Raw genomic sequence first — 9602 nt, forward strand, 5'->3', positions numbered from 1 at the left:
AGATCGAAACCGTTGACTCAAACCCCATAACCGTTCATCCGTTTGTTCCCAAACTTTATATGGCCCCTCATTGGGCCATAGGGCACCTACCCACCAAATTTGGTAGCCAAAAGATGTGTTGGGTCCACCCCAAATCCCATATGGAGACCTACAAGGCTATTTTGGGCAAGTATAAGAACTTAAGGCCAAAGGGCCTAAGTCTAGGGAATAAACCCTAATTCTCATAACTCTCTCTCATTTGCCACAACCACCAAGAGTAAAAAGAGAGTAAATGAGCTAAGAGGAGAAGATAGTGTGAGAGAAGGAGATACAAGGTGGACCCTAGATCGAGGTGGGGCCCAAATGAGTCAACCTTTCCAACTCCCTACCTCTCTTACAAGGAGAAACTCTCCTTCTTAACCTCAACAATCATCCGTGGGTTGTCTAGGTAAGATCTTTCACCCGTTCTTCTTGAAATCTATGTACTAAGATAGGGTTGGCTTGGAATTCTAACATGCAAGAGCTTATTTTAGGGATTCCGGCCTATCGACCCGAAAGCCCTCTTTCCTAGGGCATTTTTCAAATATCCAACAACCCATGGGTGTGAACTATTATTCTTAGGTGGCCTAGCACCGAATTTAGTATAAGCTTAATGATTTTGATCGCTTGGATGCAACATTTGAAATTTTAGAGAAAACCTAGGCAGTATATGTTTGTGAAATTGTATAGATTTGCATGTTTGGCTCTTTTGATTTCGTTCTTGCCTCTCACATGATTTTTGTGTCTTTATGATAGCATGATTATGCCATGTTTGATTTCTTCCTGTATTGTGCCTCATAGTATATATGATGTCAATTCACTTGTGCACATGATTTCGTAATATGGGGGAAGTGCTTAACTTCCTCATAGGTCCACACAACTCACATGTACTTATTCATGATAGCGATAGCATGCTCGTTGAGAATATGTGATTTTCTATGATTGAGAGGCATGAAAACGTGATGTGATATGCTAGTTGATAACTTGGATTGTCGGTATGTCATGGATCACCAACACACCATTGGGTTGGTCAGGAAGAGGACAAGAGACGGTAGTCCTATCGGTAGGGATATACTATGGCAAGACCCGTGGGTTTGGGCGGGTGTGTTCGGGTGGCTGTAGTTCGACTACATGGGTCCATTGTGCCCAATGTCACTCGTCCCACGTTCACCTGACTCGCGTGGTCTAGCTTACTGTCTGACCAACCTTGATTGTTAACCCTATTTTACTCACACACGTATGGAACCTGGAACACCCTACAACCGTGGTAGCCCATCAATAACCCACTTGGAATTGGTCCACAGCCTCGTGAGCCGGGCATGGTAGAATAGGACACTGTGTCTGAGCTATCGGCCTATGCTGGGGTACCGCGCCTCCCCATAGTGACCTCGAGCGATCCCTTTCCCTCGGCACTCATGTGTTTGGAGTCGGGGATGAGGAACCGACGGGATCACGGATCGCAGAGTCTCGGCCTCACATGTTGGGGGGTCTTGGCCTTGCAACTAGTTTAGGGCGTTGATACGTGGGATGTACCAAAATCCCCAACCTGCTGGATGAAATGACTTAACTAACAACTCGGTTAACACGATCGCATTGCACCGTATTAACTAGGGTGGCGACTCGGTAGTCAAGGTCGCTTTGAGGGAGTGTTGACATGCGCGATCCTTAAATGGAGTCGCTTGAGGGAGCATTGTGGCGAGGGTATGCATCATATCATACAGCATGCATGCGCATTAATAAGATTAGTTAGATGTTTTTGATTAACTGTTTTCATTAAGATCATATTATAATTGACACCTGTGATAACTTAATATTAATAGCACCCACTGAGTTGATCACTCACTCCCACTCTGGGACGGTGTTTTAAAATACCAACCAGACCCGTTCATAGATGCAGGTGACCCAGGACTGGAGGAGCCTGGCGAGGCGAGCTTCGACGAGGAGGATGAGTTATCTTATTTCTAGTTGATGGACGACTCTCTATCGGCTTGATGGGCAGGATCAGGATTGCTGAGTAGTGGACTCAGCCTCATTATTTTTGGGATATAGCATTCTTTTGTTGTTTTGGTTGGGCAATGCCTTGTGCGACCCCATTATTATTTTTGGACCTGTATATATGATAGATTTTTTCATTTCAGGAGACTTGTGTGGTTATGTTCATGTCTCAGGAAATTTCAGGCTGCGCAATTAAACCAGATTAAATGCACATTAATAAAAATCGGTTAAAAGTACCCCTTAGAAACTTGGGAGTTGAGCGTATGCGCGACCCCTAAATTTTAGGGCGTTACAACTTTGGACTCACAACATCTTTGGTGAGGCACAACAAATTAATAGTATGGATTGCTAAAACCATCGACCCACTCTAAATTAAAAGGGTGCAGTTTTTCCCTTCAAAATAGTAGAACATACTGTTGAAACTTAAAAAACACCTTCTATGTCTTATAACCATTGTATGGCATGTGCAATGACTATGAAAAGAGGAAGGCAGAGGAATACGAAGAGAAAGGATGCATGCTAGATGCAAGTAGAAAAAGAGGCTTGTGCCTTAAGATATATATATATATATATATATATATATATATATATATATATATATATATATATATATATATATATATATATATATATATATATATATATAGAGAGAGAGAGAGAGAGAGAGAGAGAGAGAGAGAGAGAGAGATAGAGAGAGAGAGGGTGTAGGTTGTAAAAGAGGGTGGGTGTTGGCTACATTTAGCAAGAGGAAAAAGGGAGTGGACAATTTGCAAGAAATAATCTTCATTCCATTGTAAAATAACATTCATCTCAAAATAAGACAGTTTCAAGTATTAGATGGTCTACAAAAGTGTGCCTAATAAATTTATAAGTGATTGTTAGGTAGCCCAAAGATCATATACTGTCAATTTTTATATGGTGTGACTTTAATAATGATTGCATAAGTTTTGATTTTTCTGCCTAGAAACACTCCACTCTGAATGAGAGAAACTACTCCGCAAGATTTCAATTAAACTTTGAAATTAATCTCTGATCGTCCTAGAGAAATCCAAATGGACCGTATGAGGAGGATCCCCAAGATGTATCATAGTCGACCATTAGTTTAGATAGACAAATGCTTCGTTAGTCACTAAAGTTTTCTTATCAGTGCAGTGTGCTCTTATATAGCACCATTTTTTTTTACACATGCACTCACATTACAGTGGGATTTCACCACAATGGGTACTCGAACCCATGACTTTATGTTGAAACTATGTGAGTCTAGCATCAAGGCATGAGTAAGGTCCCAGCGTGCTCTTATCAGCTAACAATACACCAAAAATGCAAAATCAGGCCACTTGTCCACCAACGGGGATCTAATTCCTATCGGTCTCCTCTTTAAAAATTTACTCCTCATTTGCAAGACATGAACCCACTTACGTACATTAAGGCATTTTAGGAGTTGGAAGGGCTCTAAGGGCTTGGGAAGGTTCTCTCTAAGTAATTCCTCTCCACTATGCCAGAAGGTTAGTTTCAAAAGAGAGAAATGAGAAAAAATAATAATAATCTAGATCAGTGTCTATTGAAATCTACGAGTAGGATTGGAGTTGGGAAAATCCGATTATCTATTTATTAAAAAGAGTAACAGACTTTCTCTTTTCCTTCTCGCATTTCAAATAAAGCTTTCATTTTAATTCATAATTCTATCTTATATGTCACTGTTGCTATTGTTTTTTTTTAGAAGAAAAAACTTTCTTACCATATTCATCTTGCATCTCTACTACTATTGTTTCTTTCACTTTTATTTTCTTATTCTGTTGTGTCAACCTAACGTTGAGCAAAACGTCTTCACTGGCAGACTAAGATGTAGTTTTCCTAAAGCTTAATGAAATCACCACAAAATTTAAAAATCCCATAAAATATAAATTACATATTGTGTTGGTGAAAAATTATGCTTAACTGATTCACTTTCCATTACCGAGGCCGTTAGTATTTTTAGCCGCAAATCAATTGTAAGAGTTACTTAAATTAGGAAATCTTTTATTGTTCAACCCTTGAGTGACCCTATAGTTTCTAGTCAATCATAAATTCTAAGTTTTCAATGGTCAATGATGACTCTAAACTGTATGTATTATGACATTTGAGTTAATAGTACTCCCCAACTGCATTCAACACTGGCAGAAAGATAAGAACGTTTAAGGCCGGCTTTCTTTTTAAAGATACAGTGAGGCTTAAAAACCATGAAGATTTGTAAGCTAGAGATTCCCATTGGATTGGAAAAGGATTGAAAATCTTGAATTTGAAAAGGCATTAGAATTTAAATCATAGTTTTGCAGAGGTGCTAAATCTACCTCTACAAATTCTAGATATCAATTGAGTACGTGGATTGGGTACAACCCACAAAAACGTAGCTGAAGATGGACACCACATGGCCGGATTTGGTTGGCCCATAAGCCTCTGTTAGAAGTGGGACCCATGCTTTTGCATGTAAGAAAGTTATCCAAGTAAGTACGTTCTTTACAGAGCCCATCTCTGATCGAGGCCTAGGAGCCAACCAAATCAGAAGCCAATTGCATACTGAGTAAATTCTATGGGGCCCGCCATGATTTATGTATTTTATCCCCTCCGTCCATCCATTTTATTAGATAATTTTATGGCTTGAGCCCAAAAATGAAGCATACCCAAAGGTCAAGTGGACCACACTACAGGAAACAGTGTGAAATGAATGTCTACCGTTGAAATTTTTTTTGGGTGACAGTAGTTTTGGATTAAGCTTATATTTGTGTTTTCCCTTCATCCATGTCATTTTGATCTTATAAACAGGTTGGATGACAAATAAATATCAATGTGGCCCCTAGGAAGGTTTCAACGGTGGAAATCATTACTCCCACTGTTTCTGTGGTGTGGTCCACTTGAGCTTTGTATATACTTCAATTTTGGGATCAACGCCTAAAATAAGCTGGAAAAACGGATGGACAGCGTTGATAAACCACATACATTCACGGTGGGCCCAACTGAGTTTACCCTGTACCCAATCCAAGTTCAACTAAATCTAGCCACATGGCGTCCATCTCCCACTGCATCTCGGGCGGGTGGTACCCAATCTGGGTCCATTAATTGCAACGGCCCAAAATACAGTGTATGGAAAGATGACAAAACGACCCTAAATCTCGACCGTCCCTTCTAAAATCCTATCAAATCTATAAAATCAATTGCGGGGGCAAAGTTGTCCATTTGGTACTCTCCCGTTGTATACAGCTTAGGTGTTTGCATATAAGCTCAACCAGCAGTTGTCTGTGGGGCCCACGTGCCGTGTAGATGACATCGTATCCGTCCATGAGGTGGGCCCTTCAATCTTACCCCGTTTCCCAGAAATCAGGCCTGTCCAAAACTCAGGTGGGCCCACCATGATGTATGTGTTTCATCCATTCCGTCCACCCATTCTTCCAGATCATTTTATAATATGATACAAAAAATGAGGTTGATCCAAATCTCAAGTGGACCACACAGTGTTGATTGAACGGCCATCATTAAAAATTTCTTATGGGCCACAAAAGTTTTGGATCAAGCTGATATATGTTTTTTCCTTTCATCCGAGTATGTATGACCTAATCAACAGGTTAGATGTCCAATAACCATTACAGTGGGCCCTAGGAGGTTTTTAATGGTGGACATTCAATCACTATTGTTTTCCCATGGTGTGGTCCACTTGATATGTAGATCTAGCTCAATTTTGGGATCAAGTTCTAAAATTATCTTTCAAAATGGATGGACAGCGTGGATAAAACACATACATCATGGTGGGGTCCACATATCACCAATCACTAGCCACCTATCTGATGGCAGCGTCCCTAGCCAAACCGCGTCCCTTATGACATGTAGTTCTGCCGCATCTCTGCCGTCCATCTCATTGCCAGTTTGCACAGATAACGGCTACCTCAGATTTGAGAATCTGCTTTTTGAAGTTTGAATAAAGAGGACACTCCAACGGTTACCTTGCCAGCGTCGGCAAACCCATCTCTAACCCTGGTTGAGTTAACACCTGGGTCCCACAATCAAGACCGGATCTCAACCGTCTTTAATTTTCACGGAGAGTGTTTTCGGGTCCGGTCTTGTTCAAATTACCAAATTCTCCCTAACCAGCGACCCTATCCAAACAGTCATGTGATTATGGGTTCGGGCTGGGGACGTTAGCAACGGACACGGATTCGGTAGTGTCGGTATTGGAAAAGATCTGTGGGCCCCACAATGTTGTATATATTATATCCACACCGTCCATTCATTTTTTCATACCATTTTAATCTTTGAAACTAAAAATAAGGCAGATCCAAATCTAATGTGGAACACACCACATGAAAGAGTGGTGATTGAACAACCACCATTAAAAACTTCCTAGGGCCTACTGTAATTTTTATTCGCCATCCATCCTTTTGATCAGGTGAAACAGACATGTATGAAGGGAGAAAACAAATATCGGCCTAGTCAGAAACTTTTGTGGGCCCCAGGAAGGTTTTAATGATGGGCGTTCAATCACCACTTTTTATTGTGGTGTGGTGTGGTCCACCTGGTATTTGGATCTGCCTAATTTTTGGGATCATGCCCCAAAATGATCTGGAAAAATAGATGGACGGTGTGATAAAACACATACATCATGGTGGGGCCCACAGTGCTTTCCCACTACTCACGTAGGTGGTATCACTGCCGATTCCGAGTCCGTTAGCAATCCCCAGGCCGTTTACATGGCCCACGGATGCCGTATTGTCGATCAGAACCGTTCACTTATTCATGAAACTAGGAACAAGTACAAAAAATCATGCCAATCGGGTGATCTCAAGCTTCCGATCAATCACATGACAATGGACGGTCATGATTAACCAGAAAAACAAAATAGGCCCATCATCATCTTGATATAACCGTATGATTTATGGCTCTTAACAACAGATGGTTGTAAAAAAATTGCTACATTCAAAGGGTTTGGATCATTCCACTGGAAATTCAGAGTCGAGACCAAAGGATGGAAATGTCAGATATGTCACACGTACACCATATAAGCACGTATGCCTGAATGTTTGCACAGAACCGTTCGGGTAGTGGAGCCCACGATTCGACCGATCTAGGCCGTTCATTGGATGGGTCTGACTGTCGATCATTATACTGTCTTGCAACTTTTTTGTTGAATCTTGGTGAATGGTACATCAGCCGTTTAGAACTGTGGGCCCCACTTGCCTCATTCTAAACTGCACGAATCATGAGAGATGACGTGGATGGATCATCAGATCGAAAATCACATTGATCAGGCAATACTAACGGTCGGATCTATGTACATTCGCTGCAGAAATTGAACGCTCGAACATTGTTCTTTCTAGTAATCCGTGTGATGGCTGCTGGACGGATGCTATCAGTTTATTTCATTTGGGTTCGTCCGATCCTTGATGGCCCACCATTTGAATGGCTTAGATTGATGTAGACGCATGCCACGCCTGCAGAAGACACGTGGGTGCGTGAGTGAATCATTATATAAGAGAATGGCGGAGAAGAGGATCAATTAGGTGGCATACATCCATCAGAAATTTCCAAAATGTGTGGGTCCCACATGCTTGACTTTTAGGGGGCGGTGGGAATAAGTGGGGCCCACCAAGCATCGATGAGATCCAATCGTACCTTTCTTCCATGACAGGAGTGTCTAATTCTACTGTTTGGGATGCTTAATTCTCCGTAGCTTTCTCGGTGGGCCAGGACTGATGAACATCTGCCACGTGTACAATTTATAGTGGCTGGGATACAGTGGGGCCCACTTTTATGTTATGCAGGCAATGATGAAATCCAGCCGTACCTTGCTTTCGACATCGGGTGTCTAATCAATCAAATGGTTGGGATGGGGCCAGGATTGATGAACACGTTCTCGGCGTACGGTAGTGGCCAGATGGTCCAATTGAAACTCTACCCTCATTTTATTCATTCATCGCCGTACACGTGGCACATGCATGCGGATTGTAGATTTGTGGGCCTTATCCCAGCGGTAAGATGGAAACTCCACGTTGGAAGATCCTAGACCGCTGAACGGTGGTGTACAGATGGAATATATGAGGTATAAGGGCTAGTGGTCGGTGCTCTGTGGACCCCACCATGATGTATATGTTTTATCCATGCCGTCCATCCATTTTGAAATATGATTTTAGGTTTTGATGCCAAAAATTAGGTAGATGTAAATCTCAGGTGAACCACACCAGGGGAAAACAGTAGTGATTGAATTTCCATCATTAAAAACCTCCTGGGCCCACTGTAATGGTTATTTGACATCTAACCTGTTGATTAGGTCATACATACCTGGATGGAGGGAAAAAAAATTATATAATCTTGATCCAAAACTTTTGTCGCCCCCAATAAGTTTTTAATGGTAGGAGATTAATCAACATTTTGTTGTCCACTTGAGATTTGGATCAACCTCATTTTTGGCATAATACAATAAAATGATCTGGAAGAATGGGTGGACGGCATGGATTGAACACAGATATCATGGTGGGGCCCACAGAGCACCGACAACTAGCCATTGGTAGTGGCAGGGTGAGTAGCCGATCCGTTTCCGCTTGTAGAGTACCATTCTGGAATTGGTTCCATGATCGGAACCGTTGAATCCAGACTCTCCCAGATGGAAAACTTCTGACCTTTCAATGCAGACGGTTGGAAGGGTCAATATTCCTATAACCAGGATTTTCCAATCTGGGAAATTCTGAGGGCCCCACCTTTTATGGTGTGACCCATTAGCTCAACAGGCCATATCGTCGAACCATGGCCCCACGTGTAAGAAATCACGTGCCACTCAGCAAACCTTTTGATTTACTAAAAAGGATCTTTTTATTTAAAGGGTCTTGATTCAACGAGGCCTTCAGTCCGAGCCGTTCATTGATAATGTACTCTCAACATGCCACGTGCCAAGAATCAGGGTGAGACACCCATCAAGTGACCACACATGCACGTTGAGTTTCGACCGTTGAATTTTTTTTCTTTTTAAACCGCCCATTTGCGTCGTGAAAGTTTGATCTGCGGATCAACGGACCACCATGATTTTTTTAGTTTATGGTGTGTTGAAAGTACACCCTACCTGATGGATGGTCCAGATCTCTGGTCCGTGTCCCGCCCCCTCACATGAAGGAACACGACTTTTCAGTAAGCCCTATTGCAGGGAGCTCGTGTAACCCAAAGCTCTGTGGGGTCCACTGCGATGTCTCTGTGAAATCCACTCCGTCTATCAGTTTCACTGGCGCATGATAGAATATGAACCTAGAAATGAAAGTTCTAAAACTTTAATTTGGCCACACAACACGAAACATCAGTGATGAAAACGCTCACCATTAAAACCTTCCTGGGCCCACTGTGATATCTATATGTAATCCAAACCGTTCATAAGACGTTTCCCACCAGGATGATGATGGAAAATCCAAATATCTGCCCGATACAAAAGATTTTGGGCCCCAAGAAGGTTCCAATGGTGCAGGTTCAATTCCCACTGATTCCTGTGATGTGGCCCATTTGATTTTTGAATATTTCTCATTTTAGTGCTCAATTTCTAACATGAGATGTAGAAACTGAAGCAACGGAGTAGATGTCAC

Source organism: Magnolia sinica, chromosome 15 (genome assembly GCF_029962835.1).
Source record: "Magnolia sinica isolate HGM2019 chromosome 15, MsV1, whole genome shotgun sequence".
NCBI classification, from domain to species: Eukaryota; Viridiplantae; Streptophyta; class Magnoliopsida; order Magnoliales; family Magnoliaceae; genus Magnolia; species Magnolia sinica.